Source organism: Chlorocebus sabaeus, chromosome 25 (genome assembly GCF_047675955.1).
Source record: "Chlorocebus sabaeus isolate Y175 chromosome 25, mChlSab1.0.hap1, whole genome shotgun sequence".
In the NCBI taxonomy this organism is placed as follows: Eukaryota; Metazoa; Chordata; class Mammalia; order Primates; family Cercopithecidae; genus Chlorocebus; species Chlorocebus sabaeus.
Window position 1 is genome coordinate 53,802,707 of NC_132928.1, and position 27,315 is coordinate 53,830,021.

Here is a 27,315-nt window from a genome sequence, read left to right on the forward strand (position 1 = left end):
GGCTCACTCCTATGATACCAGTACTTTGGTAGGTCAAGGCAGGCAGATTGCTTGAGCTCAGGAATTTGAGACCAACCTGGGCAACATGGCAGAACCCCGTCTCCACTAAAAGTACAAAAAATTAGCTGGATGTGGTGGTGCACACCTGTAATCCTAGCTACTTCGGGGAGGCTGAGGTGGGAGGATGCCTTGAACCTGGGAGGAGGAGGTTCAGTGAGCTGAGATCATACCACTGCACTTTAGCCTGGATAATAGAGTGAGACTCTGTCTCAAAAAAGAAGTTACAAATTTTTTTTAATTAAAAAATCAATGTTAGTGCTTACTATGTGGTAGTCTCTTTTCCAGGATCGGAGTTAGCAGATTTTTTTTTCTGTAAATAGCTAGATAGTAAATATTTTAGGCTTTGTGGGCCAGAAAGTCTCCATCACAACTACTTAATTCTGCTACTGTAGTATGTGAAAGCAGCCCTAGAGAAAATGTAAACAAATTAATATGGCTGACAATAGAGAGGAGAAAGTGCTTTTTTTATTCTCTCAGCAACCAGTCAGTTGTGCAGTGGACACTGGCTGGGTGTCCTCTAACTCAGTTCAGTTCATACACTATCTACCTGGAGATGTTACTGATGGAAGGTATCTGAGTTACTGCGGTGAATCTGTACCGGTCTGCAACAACCTCAGTTCTTGCCTCCTCAGAAGAAAGAATGTGACTCTTTCGGGCATAAGGCAGGAAAAGAGACCGAGGCAAGTTTCAGAGCAGCAGTGGAAGTGTGAAAAGTCTTTGAAATAGGAAAGCAAAGAAAGTACACTTGGAAGAGACCCAAGCAGGGACCAACAGCAAGTGCCGTGTTTAACTTTGATTCTAGGGCTTTTAGGCTGGCCCCTTTCCCATGATTCTTCCCTTAGGTTAGGCTGCCCCCATGCACAGTGTCCTTACCCTTGGGAGGTGAGCATGCACAGTGTGTTTAGGAAGTTGTACACGTGCCTGAGGCTCTCTTCCTCTTTCCAGTGGTGTGCCCCCTGAAGGTCATACTCCGCCGTTTTGTCTCTTAATGCACATGCCTGGGAAGTTGCATCTCCCTGGTGTCTGCATTCAGTTAACGCTTCAGTGCAACAGGTGTGGACCATCAGAAAATGACCTCTTCCTGGTGCCTGGCTGCCAGTTTATCACAGTGTGATAATTGTTGAACCATCACCCAGCATTCCTAGTGGGTGGGAGAATAGCCCTCTTGTGCTCCACTCATGCCGTTCTAACTACCTGTAACAAAGATAGCATCAGATCCCACAGGTGAGGGCTCAGTCCCATAAGACTTCCCCACTACCCACACCTCCAATGCCAGTTGCAAGCTCTGAGTGATTTTACCTGTTCTTCCCACAATAATTCCCCACTACCCACACCTCCAATGTCAGTTGCAAGCTCTGGGTGGTTTTACCTTTTCTTTTGACCAACGGTAAATCAAACCCTCCTTTGGGTTTAATTTCCTAGAGCAGCGCACAGAACCAAGGGAAACACTTAAGTTTACCAGTTTATTAAAAGGGATATTTTGAAGGATACAAAGGAGCAGCCAAATGAAGGTCTACATAGGGTGAGGTCTGGAAAGGTCCTGAGCACCTGCACTTCCTTTCCAGTAGAGCTGGAGTGTACTACCCTCCTGTCGCAGGGAGGCATTCTGCTATCCAGAAGCTCCACAAACCCAATCTTTCAGATATTTTTATGGGACCTTCATTACCTAGGCATGATAGATGAAATCATTGGTGATCAACTCAACCTTCAGTCCCTCTCCCATCCCCAGATGTCAGAATGGGTGGGGCTGAAAGTCCCAACTTTCTAATCATGCCTTGGTTTTTCCAGTGACCAGCCCCCATCCTGAAATTTCCATCCAGTCGTTAGTCAACTCAGTAGCATACAAAGACACTTTGGAGATTCCAAGAGTATACCAGGAAAGGGAACAAAGACCAAATATGTATTTCACAATGTCACACTGTGCCAACAAAACCACTGAAGTGTGAATTGTCATGTGTCACAGAAATTTTTTATTTTTTTCAAGCATTTAAAACTGTAAAAAGCATGTATCACTCATGAGCCATATATGAAAAGAAAAAAAAAAAAAGCCACAAGCTGGATTTGGCTTGCAGGCCACAATTTGCTGACCCCTGTTACTAGCTGCTGACTAGACAAAAGTAGCAGGAGAAAGGAAAAATCCACACTTTGCTGAGCTTGCATTCATTCTAGTGGATAAAAGTACGCCCACAAAATGCCATTCTCTTTCCACAATGGTGTGGAGCACAGGAGCCTGGAAGGCCATTTTAGAGGGCGTACCACCCAACTAAGAGGTTTTTGTTGTTGGCTTGCATGCACTTTCCATCAGTGTGTACACAGCACTGTTATACCTTGGTATGTGTGCTTTCAGAGAACCAAGGCACACTTTTCCTGTTAAACCTCAGTAATGTTGGGCAGGGTGGTTTGTGCCTATAATCCCAACACTTCAGGAAGCTGAGGTGGGAAGATGGCTTGAGCCCAAGAGTTTAAGACCAGCCTGAGCAACATAGTGAGACCCTGTCTCTATGTAAGATTTAAAAAAGAAAAAAAGGGGGGGGAAAAAAAGCCTGGTATGATGGTGCCTTCCTGTGGTCCCAGCTACTTGGGAAGTTGAGGTGGGAGGATCACTTGAGCCTGGGAGGTGAAGCTGCAGTGAGCCGTGATCAGGCCACTGCACTCCAGCCTGGACAACAAAGTGAAACCATGTCTCAAACAAATAAATCAAGCTCACAAGACAGAAGTTTTAGAGGTTTTGTTTTTTTTTTTTTTTTTTAGACAGAGCCTCATTTGGTAGCCCCTGCTGCAGTGCAGTTGGACAGTATCAGCTCACTGCAACTTCTGCCTCCCAGGTTCAAGTGATTCTCATGCCTCCCAAGTAGCAGAGATTATAGGCATGAGCCTACCTAACTTCTGTATTTTTAGTAGAGACGGGATTTCACCATGTTGGCCAGGCTGGTCTCTAACTCCTGACCTCAGGTGATCTATCTGCCTTGGTTTCTCTGTTTTCTTTTTTTTGTTTGTTTTCTTTTTTCTTTCTTTCTTTCTTTCTTTTTTTTTTTTTTTTTTTTTTTTTTTTTTTTTTTTTTTTGAGACAGAATCTCCATCTGTCACACAGGCTGGAGTGTATTGGCGTGATCTCAGCTCACTGCAACCTCCCCCTCTTGGGTTCAAGCAATTCTCATGCCTCAGCCTCCCAAGTGCCTGGGATTACAGGCGTGCACCACCACGCCCAGCTAATTTTTATATTTTCAGTAGAGATGAGGTTTTGCCATGGTAGCCAGACAGGTCTCAAACTCCTGGTCTCATGCAATCTGCCTGCCTTGACCTCCCAAAGTGCTGGGATTATAGGTGTGAGCCACTTCGCCCGGCCCAGTTCTATTAATGTATCTCTAACAAAGAGAATTTAGAGGTCTGAGGTTGAGATTATTTTCATTGAATACTCTGAAAGATTTGTGTTTAAGATAGCCTGTTGAATGTGGGGAAACAGGATATTTTATAAGGCTGGCTTTTAATTTTTTCTCTTTCTTTTCTTTCCCTTTTTCTCCCTCACCTTTCTGGTTCTTTCACCCTGAGCTATTGAAATTTCTTTTCTGAATATAAAGCAGTTTCTCAGGCTTATAGCACTTGTATGGAGACTTGGAACCTGATTTCTTTTTTGGAATGCCCGAAGCTCTTATAAGTATTCATATCTTATAGCTAATATTTGTATATTGGCTAATTTTGAGGGGTTAAATTTTGAAAGAATAAAATTATTTTTCTGCTAAATTAGCTACTATTAACGGCTAGTCGTTTTTTAAAATATTTTTAATGTTTAGAGACTAAACTTTAGTCTGGGGTGTCCAATCTTTTGGCTTACCTGGGCCACACTGGAAGAAGAAGAATTGTCTTGGGCCACATATAAAATACACTAACACTAACGATAGCTGATGAGCTTCAAAAAAAAAAATTGCAGAAAAATCTCAATGCTTTAAGAAAGTTTACAAATTTGTGTTGGGCCGCATTCAAACCCATCCTTTGCTGCATGTGGCTCACAGGTTATGGGTTGGACAAGCTTGCTGTAGTCAGTGTTTACACTTTAGAAGTCCTCACTTCCCCTTCCCAAATCCCATTTGGTGAGTCCCAGGAAAGACTCTCATGAGCTCCACTCCATGGTTCCCATGGGAAAGGCAGCCTTCTATTCCTAGAAGCGGAATGTGGTGCTCTGCGCTGTTGAATTGCAAAGCTTTGTGGAACAGTTTTAGTAATATATCTGGAAAGGCTTCTGGCACTCTTAGAAATTAAAATATACTCCATGAATATAGGGCAGCATTAGCATATGCATATTAAAATTTAGTCACTCCTCAGTTTGTTTTATTTATTATTATAGGAAACGAAGTATAAAGTATAAAAATTACCAAAAAAAAAATAATAATGAAAGGTCAAATAGCTATTCTGGGATTTTCTTTTTTTAATTTTTTTTTTTTTAACTTTAAGTTCTGGGATACATGTGCAGGACGTGCAGGTTTGTTACATAGGTATACACGTGCCATGGTGGTTTGCTGCACCCATCAACCCATCATCTACATTAGGTATTTCTCTGGAATTTTCAACAGGTGTAGAGGCCAACAGGTACAGGGATTATGGTGGCAAAACAGTTTGGGACAGGGAGGAGGCCTGGCTAGCAGACGTGGTCTTGCTCTATAGATGAAACATCACAGGTAGCAGCCCTCAAAGAGAATAGATGATAAATGTTTCTTTCAGACTTTTAAAGGTATCAGACTCTCGGCCATGCACTGTGGCTCACGCCTGTAATCCCAGCACTTTGGGAGGCCACAGTGGGTGGATCATGAAATCAGGAGTTCAAGTCCAGCCTGGCCAACATGGTGAAATCCTGTCTCTACTAAAAATACAAAAAAATTAGCTGGGTGTGGTGGTGGGCGCCTGTAATCCCAGCTACTCGGGAGGCTGAGACAGGGGAATCGTTTGAACCTGGGAGGCGGAGGTTGCAGTGAGCCGAGATCATGCCATTGCACTCCAGCCTGGGTGACAGGGTGAGACTCCGTCTCAAAAAAAAGAAAAAAAAAGCATCGGACTCTCAGTTCATCTTTTCTAGATCCAGACAAGGGAGGGCCTCAGAGAAAGCCTGCTGCATCAGTGCAGACTCTATACAGATGCAAATATCCCGCACACAAGACAGCTTTGCAGGACTACTTCTAGAAGTGTTTCAAGTCCTCTGAACAATCATCTCAAAATAGGTCAAGGAAATATATTTTGGAAAAAAAAATATTTTTATTTCCTTTAGCACCACCTCCCACCCCGCCCTACCTTTTGAAACTTTTCTTTCAGAAAGTTTATCATGTTAAGAACCAAGTTGATAGCTTTAGAGAGATTTGTTTTAGAGGTTGGTAGTTAAGAGATTGGGAAAGGAGGTGAGAAACAAATTGGGATAAGCAGAAGAGAGCAAATTTAAATAGATCATCTGGTATCTTCTTGAATTAGTTTCTTAGTCCTGAGAATAGGTCAGTTCAGTTAAATTGCTGTGTCTCATTCCAAGACGTGGTATTGTAGATGAACTAGGCTTCTATATATGATGCAGGCAAACAGATCTTTAATAAAAGACATTTCATTGGAAACAGAAGAAAAACAAAAGTTAATTCATAGAGTTGCCTACAAACTAGTTCTAGAGTTTCAAGTTCTGGATTTTCTGGCATTGTACATTTTCCTATACTGTAGAATCAGATGTTCTAGTGAACTTTTTAAGTAGTCTATGCATCAACAGACACAAAGGCTGTTTATATTGCAAGTTGCTGTGGTGATTTCTCTGGAAGTTTATATCAACTTCTAGCTTCAGTTTGTAGGGCATTAAGAAAAGCAGTTTTATTTTTTAGTGATCTCAATGCAGAAATATAGGAGAAAAATTTAGAAAATGTTGGTTTGGAGACTTGTAGCCAGGAAAGAATTTAGCATTTAGATCGAATTGTAGACAAATAATAACTAAAAAACAATGGTCAGGGCTAGAATCTAATATCACATGTACTATAGTTTTCTTCTAAAACATATTTTTTCTCTCTAATCTCCCATTTGTACCAAAGATAAATCATAGTGAAACCAATACATTTGCAAAATAAGTTTTAGTCATATTGTACTTAGCCTGATTATATATATAAAGTACAGCAAGAATAATGATTGACTAGGCTCTTTTTAAGTTGGTTTTGCTGGAACTTTTTCATAAGGAATCTTAGATTAGACTTTAAAAATGCTCTTAACATTTAGGAGGCAAACCAAAGATTGTAATACTTGTACAGATTTGGTGAATTTCTTTCTTTCTTTCTTTCTTTTTGGGGGGAGGGGTTCCTAAAATATCTTGAAGTTCCTGTGCCTGTCAAAAAGTGACATTTTTTTCTTACCACAAGTCAGGAACCTTGAAAGGGAATAGTTTAGGCAAGATAGTAGGCCAGTCTTTGGATAAAGAAAATGTGGTACATATATACACCATGGCATACTATGCAGTCGTAAAAAAGAATGAGGTCATGTCCTTTGCAGGAACTTGGATGAAGCTGGAAGCCATTATCCTCAACAAACTAATGCAGAAACATGTTCTCAGTTATAAGTGAGAGCTAAACAATGAGAACACATGGACACGGGGAGAGGCCTGTTGGGGGAGAGCAGGGGTGAGAGGGCATTAGTGAAAAGAGCTGATGCATGCTGGGCTTAATACCTCGGTAATGGGTTGATAGGTGCAGCAAATCACCGTGGCACGTGTTTACCTGTGTAACAAACCTGCACATCCTGCACATGTACCCCAGAACTTTAAAAAAAAAAAAAAATGGCTGGGCACAGTGGCTCATGCCTGTAATCCCCGCACTTTGGGAAGCCGAGGCTGGCAGATCACAAGGTCAGGAGTTCAAGACCAACCTGGCCAATATGGTGAAACCCCGTCTCTACTAAAAATACAAGTTAGCCGGGTGTGGTGGCGGGCTCCTGTAGTCCCAGCTACTTGAGAGTTTGAGACAGAAGAATCACTTACACTTGGGAGGTGGAGGTTTTCTGTGAGCCGAGATTGCACCATTGCACTCCAGTCTGGGTGACAGGGTAAGACTCTGTCTCACAAAAAAAGATAGTAAGCCACTCTTTTTAATAGTCTGTTGTCTTTAAAGTCATCCTCAATTCCTCAAAGCAGTCTGGTCACATTTAAAATGTGGCATTCCAGTCAAAGCCTTGGTAAAATAACCAGTGTCTCTAATTGTGTCCTGTCACTGAAGAAAATATATAGATTCTTATTAAACGAATGCAAATAATTTTATTGCTGTAAAATAAGAATACTCACAAATAGTTTCTGGATTCTGGAGGAATCAGGTAGAGAGAAAGGTAAATGTTTCAATTTTGTTCACAAAAGTTAACTTTACTCAATTGCTGTAAGCAATATAAGAGGAAAAATATTTCTTGACTAGAAAATAACATAAAAAGAACCAGTATTTTTTTTGTTTGTTTTTTTTTTGAGACGGAGTTTCACTCTTGTTGCCCAGGCTAGAGTGCAATGGCATGATCTCGGCTCACCGCAACTTCCGCCTCCCAGGTTCGAATGATTCTCCTGCCTCAACCTCCCAAGTAGCTGGGATTACAGGCATGCACCACCACACCCGGCTAATTTTGTATTTTTAGCAGAGACACGATTTCTCCATGTTGGTCAGGCTGGTCTCAAACTCCTGACCTCCAGTGATCTGCCCACCTCAGCCTTCCAAAGTGCTGGGATTACAGGTGTGAGCCACCGCGCCTGGCAAGAACCAGTAATGTTTTAAAGAGAAAACTTTAAAATCATTTGTCTTGCATTAGTTCAGTTTCATGTAATTATTCTGCTTGATGTTAGGTTAGCAATTTTATGAGTCCAGTTTTTCTCTTTGAAGGTTTTAGAATTTTTACCCAGTCCAATTATATGATCTCAGAGTCATAAGCAGAGATCAGTATTTCAGAGTACCTGTCAAGAGTCCTATCCATGAATTTACTTGAAGAAACTCAATGTTTGGATAGTAGCTAATTATAAACTGCTTTTTTGTGAAGAAACAGAGTGAAATAATAATCGTGAATAACCAAAATTTAGAAAAACCATCATTAAAGATACAATTGACAAGGAAATTTGTTATTTCTGTAGCAAACAGCAATTTAACAGGATATAATCATAATTATGACTGATAACATATAACAAGACATATCAAAATTTTTGGAATCTAACACTATTTTGGAACACATTAGCACATTTATACAACTATAACTCAAAGATTGTTAAACAGTATTTCTGATTAACAATACTTCCTGTATGACTTTTACATACCAAATAAGCCTAATATGTCTCTGTTGGACTTCCAGGGACTCTTTTTTTGGAATGTCTAAAAGTTAACTTCAGTTCAAAAAGACATGTTAGAATTAATTTTGGGAAGTTTGTCAAATATCAAAGATTTGAAACACTTGATACTAAAATAAGAAAGGTTTGGCCAGGTGAGGTGGCTCTTGTCTGTAATCCCACCACTTTGAGAGACCAACCAGGCAGATTTGGTGTTTGAAACCAGCCTGTGCAACGTGGCAAAACCCTGTCTCTACAAAAAATACAAAAATTAGCCGGGTATCTTGGTCCACTCTTGTAGTCCCAGCTACTCAGGAGGCTGAGGTGGGAGAATCACTTGAGCCCAAGGAGATTGAGGCTGCAGTGAGCTGTGATCATGCCACTGCACTCCAGCCTGGGTGACAGAGCAAGACTCTGACTCAAAGAAAAAAGAAAGAAAATAAATCTTTTAATTATTGCTTTGGCTGATTGACTACAATTTTACATTACCTGTGATCCTATTTTGATCAATTCTTTTAAATTTTTTGTTGTTATTTTTATGAGACAGGGTCTCACTCTGTTGCCCAGCTGAGTGCAGTGGCATGATCATGGCTCACTGCACTTCAGCCTCCCAAGTAGCTGGGATTACAGGTACATGCCACCACACCTGGCTAATTTTTGTATTATTTATAGAGACAGGGCCTCTCCATGTTGCCCAGGCTGGTCTTGAACTCTTGGGCTCAAGCAATCTACCTGCCTCGGCCTCCCAAAGTGCTGGCATTACAGGTGGGAGCCACCACACCAACCTTACAGATTTGCAAAGCAAAACCTTTACTCCTTTGAGCAGTTTTCCAAATAATTAAAAGATTTCATAAAGACAGTATAAGCAAATATGCTCCTAGTTTTAGAGTGGGGGAGGGGTTGTAGTTTACTTAAAAGGTGAACAAAAATATTTTATTATCTATTATTAATAATGACATGAAAATTTTATTGGAAAGAGAAAAATAAATTTTATCCTTTTTATGTATCCTTAGTATTAAAGTTAATTTTAATAAAACTTTATAAACATCTAATTTTAATTAGTTTTGACAACACAAAATAAGATTCTGTAAATAAGATTTTATAAAATATTTCATTTCAACTGTATTTTAAATTTAAAACAACCTTTTAAAAACCTTTACACTAGAAAAAATTACTTTCTCTTTAACAAAATCCATATATTTATGTCTTTTTGTAATGTTTAATTAAAAAGACATTTTCCTTTTCATATATATACTTTGTGTATAGAATTTTAAAATAGTAGTTTTAACAATATATTAATTATAATTTTAGCTCTTAATAACTAGGATTTTTAATGGAAAACCTAGGAAGTAAGTAATTATGATTGTTATGTGTCAGGTGCAGAGCCAAGTACAGAGAACAGGACTGTAAAGACAATATCTGGAGGATGTGACCCCCATCAGCATAGCCTGGAAACAGCTGGGCCAAGGAGGATGGGGCCCAGGCACTGTGAACACACATATGTCCCCAGTTCTCATCATGGCCACTTTTCTAGACTTCAGAATCTAAACACCCAAAACCAAGACATAAGCTCAGAGACAAATTAAGCAAGTATTCATATTACAAAAGTAACAGTTTTATGAGCCTAAAACAGCAATTAGAAACAATATAAAACTGTCTGACTAACAGACCCAGGCAAACATGTCTAAATTAAATTTTGAAAATGTTTTTATTTTTTTTTTACCAACAATTTTTAAACTAGCTTTATTTATTAAAGATTTCTAAAATCACATTAACTTGAAGTATTTGGACGCACTTACTTTATGAGTACTTATTAATTTATGTCAATCTGGTACCATGTACACAATATGCAAACATAGACATGTACACATGTGCATAGAAGAATACATAAATATAGATTTTGTAGCTTTTGTTTAAAAATTCTAGCCTTGAAACAGGTAAAACTCACTAGTTTAAAAGGATAGTTAAATTTTGCCTCTGTAAATGGAACAGGTTAAAGTTTGTTCCACATGGCTAGAAGCCCTTATCACATTTTGGAGTAAACAAGGTAGCAGATTTACATATTAAAGCACAGAGAGAATTTAAGCTCTTTAAAGAAGTTTGGGTATATTAAAGGAAGATTAAAAATGGGTATCAAGGTAAAATCATAGGAATAAAAATAAATCATAAGAATTTACCGTAAGATTTTACAAAGAAACCAGTTTTATTTATACGGGTAGCTTTAAATTTAGTCTTCATTTTCCAACTAGGCCACTGAGCTCAGGGCAGAGCCCAATAACAAACAGAGCCAAAAAAGCATATGTAGTTTTCAGGCACTGCTATGGTTTGTTTATCCCCACCAAGTCTCATGTTGAAATTTGATTTCTAATGTTGGAGGTGGGGCCTGATGGCAAGTGTGTGGATTGTGGAGGTAAATCCCTCATTAATGGCTTGGTGCTATTCTCATGGAGTAAGTGAGTTCTCTAACTCTTTGTTCCTGTGAGAACTGGTTGTTGAAAAAAACCTGGCACCTTCTCCTCTCTCTTGCTTCAGCTCTGTCACCATGTAAGCTCTGCACATACCAGCTCCCTTCCTTTTCTTTTTCTTTTCCTTTTTGTTTCTCCTTTTTTTGTTTGTTTGTTTGTTTGAGACAGAGTCTTGCTCTGTCACCAGGCATGCGGTGACAAGATCTTGACTCACTGCAACCTCTGCCTCCCAGGTTCAAGCAATTCTCCTGCCTCAGCCTCCCAAGTAGCTGGGATTACAGGTGCGTGCTACCCCACCTGGCTAATTTTTGTATTTTTAGTAGAGATAGGGGTTTCACCATGTTGACCAGGCTGATCTCGAACTCCTGACCTCAGGTGATCTGCCTGCCTTGGCCTGCTAAAGTGCTGGGATCACAGGTGTGAGCCACCACACCCCGCCTACCCTTCCTTTTTTACTGTGAGTGGAAGCAGCCTAAAGCCATTGTGATGGTTAATATTGAGTGTCAACTTGATGGGAATTGAAGAATGTGAAGTATTGTTCCTGAGTGTGTCTGTGAGGGTGTTGCCAAAGGAGGTTAACATTTGATTCAGTGAACTGAGAGAAGCCACCCCACCTACCTACCAATGTGGCTAGAATAAAAGCAGGCAGAAGAACATGGAAGGACGTGACTTGCTGAGTCTTCCAGCCTTCATCATTCTCCCATGCTGGATGCTTCCTATCCTCGAACATCAGACTCCAAGTTCTTCAGCTTTTGGACTCTTGGACTTACACCAGTGGTTGGCCAAGGTTTCTCTGGACTTCGGCTACAGACTGAAGGCTGCACTGTCGACTTCCCTGCTATTGAGATTTTGGGACTCGAACTGGCTTCCTTGCTCCTCAGCTTGCAGATGGCCTATCTTCACCTTGTGATCGTGTGAGTCAATACTCCTTGATAAACTCCCCTTCATATATACATCTATCCTATAAGTTCTGTCCCTCTAGAGAATCCTGACTACTACAGCCATCATCAGAAGCAGGTAGTAGATCCATGCTTCACGTACAGCCTCCAGAATGGTGAGCCAAGTAAACCTATTTTCTTAACAAATTTACCCAGCCTCAGGTATTCCTTTATAGCAACATAAATGGCTAAGACAGAGCCTAATAGTTAAGTATGTGGAAAGCAGGTGCAACTGGAAGACAGAACACCCAAAACATCAAGGGTCCCATTTTTATACTGACATGTAAACCCGTTTTACACTGGCTCCCTAAATAGAAGGAAAAGTCATGGGACTGGACAGTGTATTGCTTTCAGAGTATACCTTACTGTAAGGACATTTCTGTAAGGCTGCTAGTTGACCTCACGTTAATCAGCCCAGTCTGTGATCAGCCCATCTCTCATGGGAATCTTATCCCTCAGTGGCAAGTGTTTCCACAGCCTCTAAGTGTTTAAACTGTACCCTTTTTATCTAAATGTACAAAGAAATAAGTAGCCCCCTGCAGAAATAGCCATTATAGCAACTGCTGTCAGCCACCTCCAAAACTATGGTTCTCACCAGTGACTTGTCAGTCACCATACACACAAAGGTCAAGTTTTCTCTTACAGTACAATGTAATTCCTTGTAACCACCACCCCAACCACCACCACCACTACCAACAAAATGAAAGAGATCAAGGAATTTAATACAAAAGAGGGTAGAGCTTTAGACCAGATAAAAACCTGCCCAGGACTTTAGGGACTCCAGGAGGAAAACAGAAGACCCCCAAAAGAGGATGTGTAGTGCTTTTTTCTGTGTTTCTTAAGGAGTCTCGGTTGCTAGGAGTCTCGGTTGCTAGAAGTCTCTTAGATTTTTTTAATGTGGTCAAAAATAGGAGAAAGGAAAAGTAATACAAGTGGAAATAAATGGAAGAACAAGTCAGAGGAGCCAATTTGGGGGAGATTTTGAGCTTTTTAAAAGGCCAATGAAGTTTACAGGTTTTTGGTTTTGGGATTTGTTTGTTCATTTTAACAAAAATCATACCAATATGAATGGAAGCAAATGAGAACTCAACCTAATTTTAGTTGGGACACACAGCTGATATTCCTGGCTTTTGCACTTTTTACCAAAGGTGATCTCCCAAGTGACTTACCAAAATCAAAGTCTTGACCAAGGTCATGACTTAATCAAGGATGCATGAGGCCTATCTAAAGAGATGTAAAGCAGTCCTCACAAGATCTAGAACCACCCCAAAGACAGCTTAAAGAAAGGAAAGTTTCACTAGCTGCAAATGGAGCACAACCCACATCTGTCTGGCCATATTATCTAGGATCTCAGCTTCTCAGCTGACTGTGAACGCATAAAGACCCAAAAAGACTCATATGCCCCCACAGATGGAAGGAGACAGGAAATCAAAAGCTGTTTATAAGGGGAAAACAAACAATAATCCTAAAAAGTGAAAAGTGACCCAAATATCAAACCAAAAGGGACTGGTTTCCTGACTGAATATCAAACCCAGGCCAAGGTGGTGAAGCATGGAATTTTAACTAGACAACAAGGTGGAGTGGCTGTCATTAAAATACAAGGGATTTTAACTTTGTTTTAAGTCAGATTTTTTGCTCTTTAATTTTGTCAAGAGAATTTTTAAGGCTATCCATGACATTATTATGCCTTTTTAAAAACATGACCTTTTCTCCACCAACCATAGGCTATGGACTTTTTACATAATTGAATATTTTCACTTATTGACATTTTGTGTTGGAAGGTTGAATATTAGACTAACATGATGAGACATTTTAATGCGAAGTCTTCAGTGGTTGTAGAGTCTATTGTTTTGTGAATAAACAAATCTGGATCTATTTTATATACTATTTTAAAAATTGATCTCATAAATACAAACAAGACAATTGTTTAGAATGACAGTCTAAAATCTTTTTTTAATTTAGGGGTCTTTCTAATTTAACAAATCCATCATTTGGCCACTGATGATGAGAATTTCCAATGGTATACTTATTTCAATAACAACTTAATTCAGTAAGTCTTTTTATCGAAAGCCCAAGGGGTAATTTACCAGGTTTAGAAGAAGTTTTTAGTTTTCTGGAGAGGGCATAGAAGAGATGGTTTCAATTATCCCCCAAAATCTACTCCCAGAAATAGGCTAAAATACTAAGACTCTTGTTGCCGCATGAGGTTAAGGATGGTGTTGTGTGTACAGTGCCACCACTATCCCACGTATCTGTGGGAGGCTGCCAGTCACAGACACATTACTCTGTGACACTGGCTAGGCCCTCCTGGGATTGGACTTTCCCAGGGACAGCAAGGGTTGAGATAACAAAAGTTCCTTGTGAATGGGACCTTCTATTAAGACAAATCCCCCTGAGAGTTTGACATGTTCAAAACAAAAAGTATGTGCTGGCTGGGCGCGGTGGCTCATGCCTGTAATCCCAGCAGTTTGGGAGGTGGAGGTGGGTGGGTGCCCCAGCACTGCTGGGGGACCTGGTGTATCCTCTGCAGCTGCTGGCCCAGGTGCTAAGCCCCTCACTGCCCGGGGCTGGCAGCACTGCCTGGCCACTCCGAGTGCAGGGCCCGCTGAGCCCACGCCCACCCAGAACTCATGCTGGCCCACGAGTGCCATGCACAGCCCTGGTTCCTGCCCGCGCCTCTCCCTCCACACCTCCCTGCAAGCAGAGGGAGCTGGCTCCAGCCTTGGCCAGCCCAGAGAGGGGCTCCCACAGTGCTGTGGCGGGCTGAAGGCTCCTCAAGCGCTGCTAGAGTGGATGCTGAGGCTGAGGACGTGCCAAGAGCAAGGGCTGCTAGCATGTTGTCACCTCTCAGTAGGACAAAAGGTTGCTACAGTCCTATTATTTTATGGTTATTATAAGTGTACTAGAACTCTAAAAAGAACTTGTTTGTATAATGTTATTCTATACAAGGTATGTAGCCCAGGAAGTGACTAACCTGATATGTGTTATGACCCATCTGAGCCTCCCATGACCACAGTTTTTAAAATAAGATTAAGAACTGAGGACTGGTGGGGGCTCATAAATGATATGAGTAAAGTGTTAGCCAAAAGAGAAGACAAAGTGGTGCCCAAACAAGTCACCTTAAAATTTGATGCCTGTGCTGTCATTAATAGTAAATAAGTTAGGAATAAGGTGTGGTTCTCTTAATTAGAAAAGAGGCTATATGGCAGAAAATAAGTACATCTGTCATAAATTAGGACTGTGTGGAAATACATGTAAATACTGCTTTTGTGTCATTTAGGCCACTTGGATAAAAAGAAAATTAAAAGGATCCAGTTCACCTTCAGAAACGAAAAAAATGGCCCTTCCTGTACTAAGGGACAATGTAACCCCTTAGAGTTAGTAGTAACCAATCCCCTTGATCCTCGCTGGAAAAAAGAGGAGCGTGTGACCTTAGGAATCAACAGGGCCAGACTGGATCCTCGAGTAAGTATCTTGGTTAGAGGAGAAGTTTACAAATGCTCTCCTGAGCCAGTGTTTCAAACTTTCTATGATGAACTAAACCAGAAATTCCAGGAAAAACAAGAAATTTGTTTTTGCAATTAACCGAGCATGTAGCCCAGTCTCTCAATGTCACTTCATGTTATGTATGTGGAGGAACTGTAATAGGAGATCAATGGCCATGGGAAGCCCAAGAATTAGTACCTACAGACCCAGTTCCTGATGAATTCCCAGCTCAAAAAGATCACTCTGATAATTTATGGGTCCTGAAAGCCTCAATTATTGGACAATATTGCATAGCTAGAGAAGGAAAAGAATTCACTTACCACATAGGACGACTTAGTTGTCTGAGACAGAAACTGTATAATGGTACCACAAAAACAGTCACTTGGTGAAATTCAAATCACACAGAGAGAAATCCATTTAGTAAATTCCCAAAGTTGCAAACCATGTGGACCTACCTGGAGTCCCACCGGGACTGGACAGTCTCCACTGGATTATACTGGATATGTGGGCATAGAGCTTATGCCAGGTTACCTGACATAAGTTGTGTTATTGGCACTATTAAACCATCTTTCTTCCTACTGCCCATAAAAACAGGCGAACTCCTGGGCTTCCCTGTCTATGCTTCCTGTGAAAAGAGAAGCATAGCTATAGGAAATTGAAAAAATGATAAATGGCCCCCTGAGAGAATCATACAATATTATAGGCCTGCTACTTAGGCACAAGACGGCTCATGGGGATACCGGACCCCCATTTACATGATCAACCAAATCATATGGTTACAAGCTGTCTTAAAAATAATCACTAATAAAACCAGCAGAGCCTTGACTATTCTGGCCTGGCAAGAAACTCAGATGAGAAATGCTATCTATCAAAATAGATTAGCTCTCAACTGCTTGCTAGCAGCTGAAGGAGAGGTCTGTAGGAAATTTAACCTTACTAATTGGTGCCTACACATAGATAATCAAGGGCAAGTAGTTGAAGACATAGTTAGAGATATGACAAAACTGGCACATGTGCCCGTGCAAGTGTGGCATGGATTTGATCCTGGGTCCGTGTTTGGAAAATGGTTCCCAGTCTTTGGAGGATTTAAAACTCTTATAATAAGAGTTACAATAGTAATAGGAACCTGCTTACTGCTCCCTTGTTTGCTACCTGTACTTCTTCAAATGATAAAAAGCTTCATCTCTACCTTAGTTCACCAAAATGCTTCAGCACAAGTGTACTATGTGAATCACTATCTATCTGTCTTGCAAGAAGACATGGGTAGTGAGAATGAAAGTGAGAACTCCCACTATTGAGTGACTCTCAAAGGGGGAAATAAGGGAGGAGACTACCCCTTATATTGTCTTATGCCCAATTTCTGCCTCCAAAGAAAAAAAAGTAAAAACTAAAAGGCAGAAATGAAATCCACAAGCAGACAGCCCAGCACCACACCCTGGGCCTGGTGGTTAAAGATCGACCCCTGACCTAATTGGTTATGTTATCTATAGATTACAGACCTTGTATAGAAATGCACTGTGAAAACCCCTATCCTGTTTTGTTCCGATCTAATTACCGGTGCATGCAGCCCCCAGTCATGTACCCCCTGCTTGCTCAATTGATCACGACCCTCTCATGGGCACCCCCTTAGAGTTGTGAGCCCTTAAAAGGGACAGGAATTGCTCACATGGAGAGCTCAGCTCTTGAGACAGGAGTCTTGCTGATGCCCCCGGCTGAATAAACCCCTTCCTTCTTTAACTTGGTGTCTGAGGAGTTTCATCTTTGGCTCATCCTACTACACTCCATCTCAAAAAAAAAAAAAAGTGTGTGCTGATATGTCTCAGGATTCCAAATCTTTTTAGGCTGGCCACTAATTTGAACCAAAAACTATATCCCTCCCTCTGCCATGATGGCAGAGACCAAGAGACAATGCTCCTGCTTGGTCACAAGCCAAGTTCTCAAGGTCATAAAACAAGATAAGAATGGAACCTCATCTGGTTTTTATATCAAAGACCCACAACAGTTTGTCTAAATAAATGCCAGTCTGATCAGAACTGCGAAACTGGTTAATCCACAGGGCTGGCCTGAACAACAGACTTATGAGGGTTTTAGGTTTGTGTTCTACCCTGTGGTATCCCACTTTATGATAGGCAACACAAAAAGACAAAGAAAAATACCGTTTTGGGGAGAAAAGGGTTCAACATTATGAATATTTATACCAAAATGTACACCAGAGTCACTATACCAAAGACTAGTCACACAAATCTTTTTCTCCCATTAGTCAAGATTTTAAAGGGGAAAAAGAGATAGTGATTCTTACCGTCCATTTGACCAGATTACACACAGAGGCAAGGAGCCTTGCTGGTAGAAATTTCTTACCCTTCTGCTGGTGTGTCTGATCCTGAGTTTTCTTGTCTGTAGCTTCCAGAAGAACAGAGTTTTGGTATCCTGCTCACAGTGCCAAAACTATAGGGGCCAAGGGAAAATTTCCCCTTTGCCCTCTGAAGGGTCGCTGAAAGTCAGCTGACAAGAAGGCAGATGAATAGGAGAAATGGCATACAAATTTATTAACAAGCAGAGGAGAGAACCACAGAGTGATTGCCCCAACCTCCCAACAGGGTTCAGAAGCTTATATACCATACTGAGGTTACAGAAAGAATAGGGGCTTGCAGTCTGGCCCAAAACAGGTTATGGAGGTTGCTATGTTTGGATGTTTGTCACCCAAACCCTCATGTTGAAATTTGATACCCAACCTTGGGATTAGGGCCTAATGGGAGGTGTTTGTCATGGGGGTACAGATTCCTCATGAACAGCTCATGGTAATGAGTGAATCCTTGCTCTAATAGTTTCCATGAGAGCCGGTTGTTAAAAGTAGCCTGGCACCTACCCTCTCTCTTGCTTTCTCTCTTGCCATGTGATCTCTGCACATGCCGGCTCTCCTTTATCTTCCACCATGAATGGAAGCAGCCTGAGGCTTTCACCAGACACCAGACACACTCTTCCAGCCAGCAGAGTTGAGAACCAGATACACTTTTGTTTCTTTATAAATTACTCAGTCTCATGTATTCCTTTATAGTGATACGAACAGATGACAACAATGGTAAATCTGACTATGATGGTAAGACAGAGTATGGGAGGGGAAGAAGAGGAGGCCTGACTAGCAAAGGTGGTCTTGCTCTGTAGATGAACCTCACAGGTAGCAGCCCTCAGACAGAATAGATGGTAAATGTTTCTTCCAGACCTTTAAAGGTGTCGGACTCTCAGTTAACCTTTCCTACATCCAGACAAGGGAGGGCCTCAGAGAAAGCCTGCTGCATCAATGCAGACTCTATACAGATGCAAATCTCCCCCACACAAGACAGCTTTGCAGGACTACTTCTCTTTGCAAGTTCTCTGAACAACCATCTCAAAATATGACAAAGAAGTATGTTTGGGGGGAAAACATTTTTATTCCCTTCAAACAGGCCTATAAAATGGCTTTATTCCTTATGCTCTTTTTAACATAGCATCCGCCTATTTCTATGTGAGCTGACCTACCCTTAGGCCATTGTATTAGCCTCTTTTCATGCTGCTGATAAAGACACACCTGAGACTGGGAAGAAAAAGAGGTTTAATTGGACTTACAGTTCCACATGGCTGGGGAGGCCTCAGAATTATGGCGGGAGGCAAAAGGCACTTCTTACATTGAGGCAGCAAGAGAAAAATGAGAAAGAAGCAAAAGCGGAAACCGCTGATGCACCCATCAGATCTCGTAAGACTTATTCACTACCTTGAGAATAGGACAGAGAAGACCGGCCCCCATAATTCAGTTACCTCCCCCTGGGTCCCACCCACAACATGTGGGAATTCTGAGAGATGCAATTCAAGTGGAGATTTGGGTGGAGACACAGCCAAAACATATCAGCCATCATCGCAGGTTCAATGAAAAGCTAGTTTAGGAAAATGCTCAAATTGAGATTTCTGAAATATCCCCTTTCCTACCACATGTCCAGCGCATTCTTTCACCAGAGAGTACGACTTAGGTGGCAGGGGCTGAACCAGCCTCACCTCCACTAGTCTTCCTATATGCAGACAAGAAGACAGAAGAAGGGAAAGGGAACTGAGAATGCAGGCAAGAGATAAGATTGTTTGTCAAGAAAAACCCCAATACTGATCATATCTATGGAGCCACAAGTGGAAGCCAAAAATGGTCTTCCCAGTGTGTTACTCTCTGGGAGGTGTTCTTATCTTCCAGCATCTACTCCCTTCTAGTTATCTGATTGCGTTGTAACAAATCTTTATGACAAAAATGGAATGCTCTTTCTCCCTCCCTTTCCCCACCTCCCCTTTGGTATGTGATGGTAGACAGTATAGTGACTTCGAGTGTTTAACTGTGCATGCTTTTTCTCCATTGTCTAAACATCCCCCGGGAACCTTGACATCAGTTTCACCTCTCCTCTGGGGCTGAGAGATGGAAAGAAGGGTCAGGAACTTGAACAGAAAATCCAGCCCTCAGTACATTTCAGTAAGTAATTGCTTTCTTTTTTCCTTTCAAAGTAAAAAAACCTGTTTCAGACTCTCTTCGGGATAACCTATAAATTAAATATCTTACTCATTGCAGACATGCTTCGTATTTCACCATGATGGGCAGTCTTAAAGTCTCTACTTAACTATTGATAGCCACTGAGATCGCAGTAATCCCTGAGACACTCATGGCAGAATGGTTCTAATTGTTAGACGGCTTTTTCATAGATTGAGCTGAAATCTGTCACCATGGAATATATCTTTCCCTTCCCCACTAGGCCTAGTTTTTCTCTGTGTTAGTCATTCTGCCAGGCATTATGGAAGATATCAAATAGTGAAGGGCATGATCCCTTCATGGAGCTTTAGGCCGGTAAGATACACTGCATGGAAAATAATTTATACATAACATAATAATCCTATGAAGTAAGCATTATGCTTTCTTAAAACAAATGAGGAAAACAGATTCAAAAATGTTCATTGCTGCGTGTGTTAAGTGAAAAGATTGTTTAACCTGGCGTGGTGGCTCATGCCTGTAATCCCAGCACTTTGGGAGACTGAGGCAGGTGGATCACCTGAGATCAGAAGTTCAAGACCAGCATGGTCAACATGGTGAAACCCCGTATCTACTAAATATACAAAAAAATTAGCCAGGCATGGTGGCAGGTGCCTATAATCCCAGCTACTTGGGGGGCTGAGGCAGGTGAATCGCTTGAACCCAGGAGGCAGAGGTTGCAGTGAGCCAAGATTGCACCAGTGCCCTCCAGCCTGGACAACAAGAGCGAAACTTCGTCTCAAAAAAAAAAAAAAAAAAAAAAGTTTAAAAGGCAGAATTACTGGAGTGCTAAATGGGTTGTATAAAGGATGTATGATTTGAGTGGCTTTCTAAAAATATTGAATCACATGGCTAGTTTACTTCCCCTGACCAAGTAGATGTCAAGGGGAACAGCTGAGAGTTATCTTCAAGGAGGATAATGTGTGCACAGGGTGACACTGTCAAGACACTAAGGCATCATCTAGATCTGATGATAAATTAATTAGTTTGTGATATTATTTATCTAATGATTAATTTATAGCAGGAAGGACTTCAGATAGGCAAAAGGAAGAACTATGAACCTAGCTGGTTGCTAAAAAACTGAAAGGTACTACCAATGGAAATGGGTGACATCTCCATCCTTGGAGATCATCAGAGGTGACCAGACAACTACAGATTCTAAATGATTTCAACATTCAGCTGCCCCAAGTCAGGGACCTGGATGGAATTTTTCTTTCAGGTACCTTTCAGATCTGAGAATCTGATCCTAATTCGGAGGTAGAGGAAAACAGGTAAATATTTCTCTCCCTAATGTGATAGCAAGTAAAAATGAAAAATAAAGGGCCTAAAGCTGGGTGTGGTGTCATGCACCTGTAGTCCCACCTACTTGGGGAGCTGAGAGAAGAAAAGTGCTTGAGCCCAGAAATTTGTCGCTAGTCTGGGCACATAGCAAGACCCTGTCTTTATAAACAAAACAAAATAAAATAAAAATTTAAAAAATAATAGAAGACCTAATTCTCCTTTTTGAAAATAAAAATAAAAGACACACCGCCATCAACCCTGCCCTGCAATCCTCAACTCTTTTTTCAGAATTTTTCTGTCCTTCCTTTTCAAATGTATATAAATCTTCCCTATGACTGTAAGTTTCTCAATTCAGGAATGTTTCCTCAAGGGCCTGGGAGTCATCTTTTTTAAATGCAACCATCACGGAAGATAGTGTCCCTATCTCCCAGTTCCTGTGGGAGGGTTACAGCCTAACTTCAGTGGGCGCCTTGCCCCAATTTGCAAAACTACCTTCTGTCATAAAGATATGGAAAGTTTGTCATTCCTCCAAATAAAGCTAACACAGGTGGTCTCCCCAATTACCAAGATAAAGTTAGGACAAACTCTGTGTGACAAAAGGTGTTGTCTCTTACTTAAGGACTAGTGATTGTTTATCTTGGGAGCATGAATGTACTGGGTTGTATCTGCTTGGCTGTTTAAGGGGGGAGTTTCCTTTCTGCCTTTGCAATCTCTTAGCAATTGCATGTGATGCACATCACATTCTGGTTTAATGGTTATTCACTAATAAAAAGAAATGGTTATTCAATAATAAAAATAAAAATGTTGTATGGCCAGGTACAGTGGTTCATGCCTATAATTCCAACACTTTGGGAGCCTGAGGCAGGAGGAATATTTGAGTCCAGGAGTTTGAGATCAGCCAGGGCAACATAGCAAGACCCTGTCTCTATTTTTTTGCATAAAAATTATTTAGGCTGGGCACAGTGGCTCACGCCTGTAATCCCAGCACTTTGGGAGGCCAAGGTAGGCGGATCACCTGAGGTTGGGAGTTTGAGACCAGCCTGACCAACATGGAGAAATCCCATCCCTTATTAAAAATACAAAATTAGCTGGGAATGGTGGTGCATGCCTGTAATCTCAGCTACTCAGGAGGCTCAGGCAGGAGAATCGCTTGAACCCGGGTAAAGGTTGTGGTAAGCCAAGATCACACCATTGCACTCCAGCCTGGGCAACAAGAGAGAAACTGTCTCAAAAAAAAAAATTATTTAAAAAATTAAATTTAAAAAAGTGTTTTGTTTCTCTACTACCTTTGTGGAGGGAATTTCTGGGTTGGGACAAGATCTTGGTTTTTAAATTTTGTCAATAATTTTTGTGAATGAAGGTAAGATGGCTGGCAGTTTCTGAATAAAGTGGACAACTGAAGGTCTGTGTCCACACACAGTCAGGTAAGAGATCCTGATTTTTTAAAAGTCTCCTTCTCCCTCTCTACTTGTTTGGAATAGTAACTGGATGATACCAAATTCAAGTGTTTACTATTGAATAAACATGGGAAGTACAGGCTCTAAAATCTCATCAAGATCACCATTAGGTTCATGGTAGAAAAATATGGGATGCCAGGAATGTTGCCTGTTGGACTGTCTTGAATGGCTTACATCTCTCTCACACATTTAGAATGGATATACACATCAGATCCTAGTCCTGCAGTGGCCTAGGGATGGCTCCCTTTGATTTGGATAAATTACTGCATTTGCGGAAGTTCTCGGAAGGTCCTTATGTCAAGCAAATGAGTTACTGGTATTTGTGGGATGAATATTATTCTAAGAGGAAACTTAAAAGTGATTTAGATAACCAGAGAGAAAGACTGAAACAAAAAAATAGAACAGGAAATACAAGAATTAAGAGCACTTTCTCTTTCACAGAAACCTCCTCCATTGATTATTCTTGTTCCCTCTGTTCCTGCTGCCTCACTTTATCCCTCCTTGTCTCAGACTGACTCCTGGAAAGGGATGCGTGATGAGCTTTTAGACAAGTGGTTTCCCTCTTTAGCGGGTTCCATGAAAAGAGAAAAAAGGATGCCACTTTTTCAGCTGCAAATGAGTTACCGCCCTGTTTGAGGACGTAGAATTGACTGCCCCCTGGCCTATCCCCAAGTCCACTTCTTGCCTTAGACCAGATTTCACCTCCAGGGACCCCTTCTCATCCACACACCATTTAGCTAGAAAGGTGAAAAAGATAAAATTAAATAATCAAGATCTTGGAATAATTGAGAACTCAGATAAAAGACTATGTCCCTGTATGAAGGCAGCAGGATGGAGAGTTACTTGGAAAAAGACAAACAAAAAGATATTAGGTTCACAAATATACCAGTATGGAAAAACAAACCAAGATGCCATATAATCCTACCTTTTTCCTACTTTAATGCAAAGAAAACCAACCCTTTTTACTCAGATCACCAGCAAATCTGATGCCACTGAGAAGCCCCCCAGGTCCCTTGGATGCAAAGGAAACATTTAGCACCTATGTGCTCTTCTCTCCTGCCGATATCATCCATCTAAAGGATTTTTCCTGTACCCCGGGAAGATACACAAAAGTTTGCAGAAATGCTCCACAGCTTGTTTTTAGTTTACAGCCCTGCATATAGGGATGTGCACTGACTTGACTCTTGTGGGGAATCCTGCAACCAGCCCATTTTGCTTGTTTGAGGACCTGGAGATGATCCACCACCTAAGGTGGCACTGTGACCAGAGGAAATTGATTACCACTCCCTACAACTACAGAACTGAGCATGTTAGAGATCCATCCAGAGCGGCTGCTAGCAGCAGTACTTGAAGCCTTTCCACTAAAGGTAAGTTGGGAGAAGTTGCAATGGTGTACCTGGAATAAGAATGAGTCCTCCATTGATTTCCAGCAGCAGTTTGTGGAGGCTTTCTCAGAATTTACTAGCATGGACCCAGGAGCAGATAAAATCACTTCCTAATCTTGGCAAACTGTCTCTGCTCTCTTGCTGACTAGCCAAGCCCAAATTAAGGAAAAGGTGTTAGGATAGCAAGGACAGACTATTGTTCAAATCCTAGCAGCAGCCACTACTCAGTTTAGGGATAAGACAAAGAACAACAACAGAGATTAAAGACTGCTGTTGGCTGCTCAGTGAGAATTATTTACTAAGGAGGATAATCCCTATACCGCACAAAGTATAAAGATAGCAAAGGAAGAGGAGAAAACTGAATGTTGTTATTGCAAAATACCAGGGCGCTGGAAGGACTATAGAAAGAGACTCGGGAGGATACCAAAACTACAGAGACAGGAGAGTCAGGAAAGCCGAGAAAGATGAAACCCTCAGCTAGGAAATAGTTGGCAAATGGCTCAAAATTGACAGATTGGGGGAATCTCAGAGGTGGAAAGTGGTAAACCATCTATGTCAAGGACTTTTATTGAACCCCATCCATCCTTGGCTTTTCTGGTAGATATTGGTGCTACTTATTCTGCAGTTTCCTCAGAAAATTCCTGCTTTCCATCTGGTAACTGATCAGTACAAGATGTTGGTATTTTGGATCAGCCTCCATTTATTCTTTTTTCTCTTGGATTCCCAGACAGGTGCTCTTACTAAGGTACCTTCATTCTGACTTTCTCCTGTATCTCCTATAAACCTATTGGGGAGAGACCTACTCTGCAAATTAAAGGCTACTATATTTTGTACTCCAGATGGCCTATTGGTGAAGCTCCTTGAACAAAAGAGCACCTGAAATGGTTACTATGTACCTTATAGAAGAAAAGGGACCAGGCATGGTGGCTCACACCTATAATCCCAGCATTTTGAGAGGCTGAGGCAGGAGGATCAGAAGGATCACTTGAGCCCAGAAGTTCAAGACTAGGCGGGGCAACATAGAGAGACCTTGTCTCTATTTAAAAAGAAGGAAAACAAGATAATTATCTTATGTATGTATGTATGTATTATTATTATTATTTTTTTTTTTTTTTGAGACAGAGTCTTGCTCTGTTGCCCAGACTGGAGTGCGGTGGCGTGATCTCAGTTCACTGCAACCTCCGCCTCCCGGGTTCAAGCGATACTTGTGCCTTAATCTCCTGAGTTGCTGGGACTACAGGTACGTGCCACTATGCCTGGCTAATTTTTGTATTTTTAGTAGTGAGAGGATTTCACCATATTGGCCAGACTGGTCTCAAACTCCTGACCTCAGGTGATCTGCTAGCCTTGGCTTCCTAAAGTGCTAGGATTACAGGCATGAGCCACTGAGCCTGGCCAGCAAGGGAATAACTTAAAAAGGACATTCACCCTGTTATACTACCACACTTCTAGTAAAGAAGGAAGGTAAGTTTCATAGAGATATACAGGTTTGCATGAGATCTTGGAGACATAAATGAACTTATTGTTCCATTAACTCCTGTGGCCCCTAACCCTGTAACTATTCCAACTTTGGTACTGTCATCTACAAATTTTTTTTCTGTGATTAGTCTATATTTTGCTTTTTCTTCTGTTCCTCTACTGGGCAAGTCTAAATGTTTTTTGCTTTTACTTATGAAAAGGCCCAATATCTGTGGCAAATAATTCCTACAAATAATGCCCCCCTACTATTTTCTCTAGTTATTTTTAGGAAAACTTAGAGAAATTTGTTCCACCAGAGGAATCTACAATTAATCAATGTGTAGATGATTGACTGGTAGCCTCAGAAACTAAGCAGCAACACAAAATAGATTAAAGCATCTACTGTCAGCTGAAGACTGTAAAGTGTTACGGTCTAGGAGTCAATCAACTTTGCATATCAAGCAACTTTCTATAGAAAAACAATTGAGACAATTTTAGGGATTAGTAGGGCATTGAAAATGATGAATCCCAACTTCTGCTGAGTGTGCAAAACCTTCCATGAGCAATTGCGTGATAACTCTCCCTGGTCTTTAGAATCTGAGGAGGCTTTTGAACAACTGAAATTAGCTATAACTTTTCCCCTAGTCTTGAGGAATCTCAATTTTGAAAACCTTTCCACTTGTTTTGTTATGAAAATAAAGGTGCTGCTAATGAAATATTAGCTAAAAAGTTGGGATTAAACTATAAGCCAATAGTTTATTTATCAGTTCTAGAAACCACTGCACTGAGAATGCCTGGGTGTCCGCAAGAGGAAGAGGTAGCTAGCATTCTTACTGAAAAAGCTCAAAGTCTTATCTTGGGTCACATGACTTATTTGCATGTCCCACATGCTGTGACAGCAATCTTACAAGTCCATAAAGCCTAGCATTTGTCAGTGTGCCATTGAACTAACTGTGAACAAGCATTATTATGTAGTCCTAACATTGTACTTGGAAAGTGCAGTCTCCTAAACCCTACTACCCTCTTATGAGATTCTGATTAAATAGATGATCATGACTGAACAATGGTAATGGAAGATATTAAGCCCTGGCCTGATTTATTAGACTTCCAGTTTCAAAATGCAGATTTGAGTCATGGTCCTGGGCTAAGAAAGGATGACTGAAGACTTTCTATAGTGTGGTGACTTCTCATGAAATTTTGGAAGCTTATGTTTTGTCTGGAATTAAATCAGCACAAGCAACCGAGTTATCAGCAGTTACTAGAGCTCCAATTCTTAGTTATGAACTAGTAAATTATGTTTTACCTAAAGCTGCCTTTTTACAGATTTTGCATTCAGCCTAAAGGCTTTTCTGTACATAGTGAACTGTAACGTAACTGGATGTGTAAACAGACTATAACCTACTCTTGGGACAAGAAGCCGAGTCTCAGCCCATCACAGCAGCCATACTTCAACCACTCACAGGTGACCAACTATTCAAACCATGTTCAAATAAAGCAAATGCCAAACTGTAACCAGTTTGGCTGCTTCTGCACCTCACTTCCATTTTGTGTACATCACTTTCCTTTTTCTGTCCATAAATCTTCTCCAGCCACACGGCAGCACCAGCGTCTCTCTGAACATGTTCTGGTTCTGGGGACTGCCTGATTCACAAACTGTCCTTTGCTCAATTAAGCTCTGTTCATTTGTCCAAAGGTTTTCTTTTAAAGGTGTCAGAAGTAGCATCTGAAATAGAGCTTCCAGTGACCCCCAGGAGCATCAAGTAACCAAGCAAGGTACCTGCTGGCCCCATTGTGTTCATTGTTTTCTCACAGCAACTGGGAATCATGGGTAAGCTCTCTTGGATTCTATAGCTACATGGATTTGTGTTTTGAGCTACCTGAGCTTGTTAGAGCACATTTTTATCCAAACTGTGTTCTGGAGTTTACAATAAAAACTGACTGGGTCTAGGATCAGATTG

The 27,315-nt window shown here is 41.0% G+C and overlaps 1 long non-coding RNA gene across 2 annotated transcripts in view; it reads left to right on the forward strand.

Moving 5' to 3' along the window:
• Nucleotides 1-3,146: 3,146 nt before the first annotated feature.
• Nucleotides 3,147-27,315, forward strand: part of LOC119619642 (uncharacterized) — a 30,522-nt gene continuing 6,353 nt past the window's right edge. Inside the window, exons 1-2 of one of the 2 annotated variants that reach the window (XR_012091260.1) lie at nucleotides 3,147-23,881; nucleotides 27,051-27,185. This is a non-coding gene — a long non-coding RNA (uncharacterized lncRNA). Of the gene's footprint in view, nucleotides 27,186-27,315 lie in introns of both variants that reach the window. The other variant, XR_005236135.2, reaches the window with a different exon arrangement.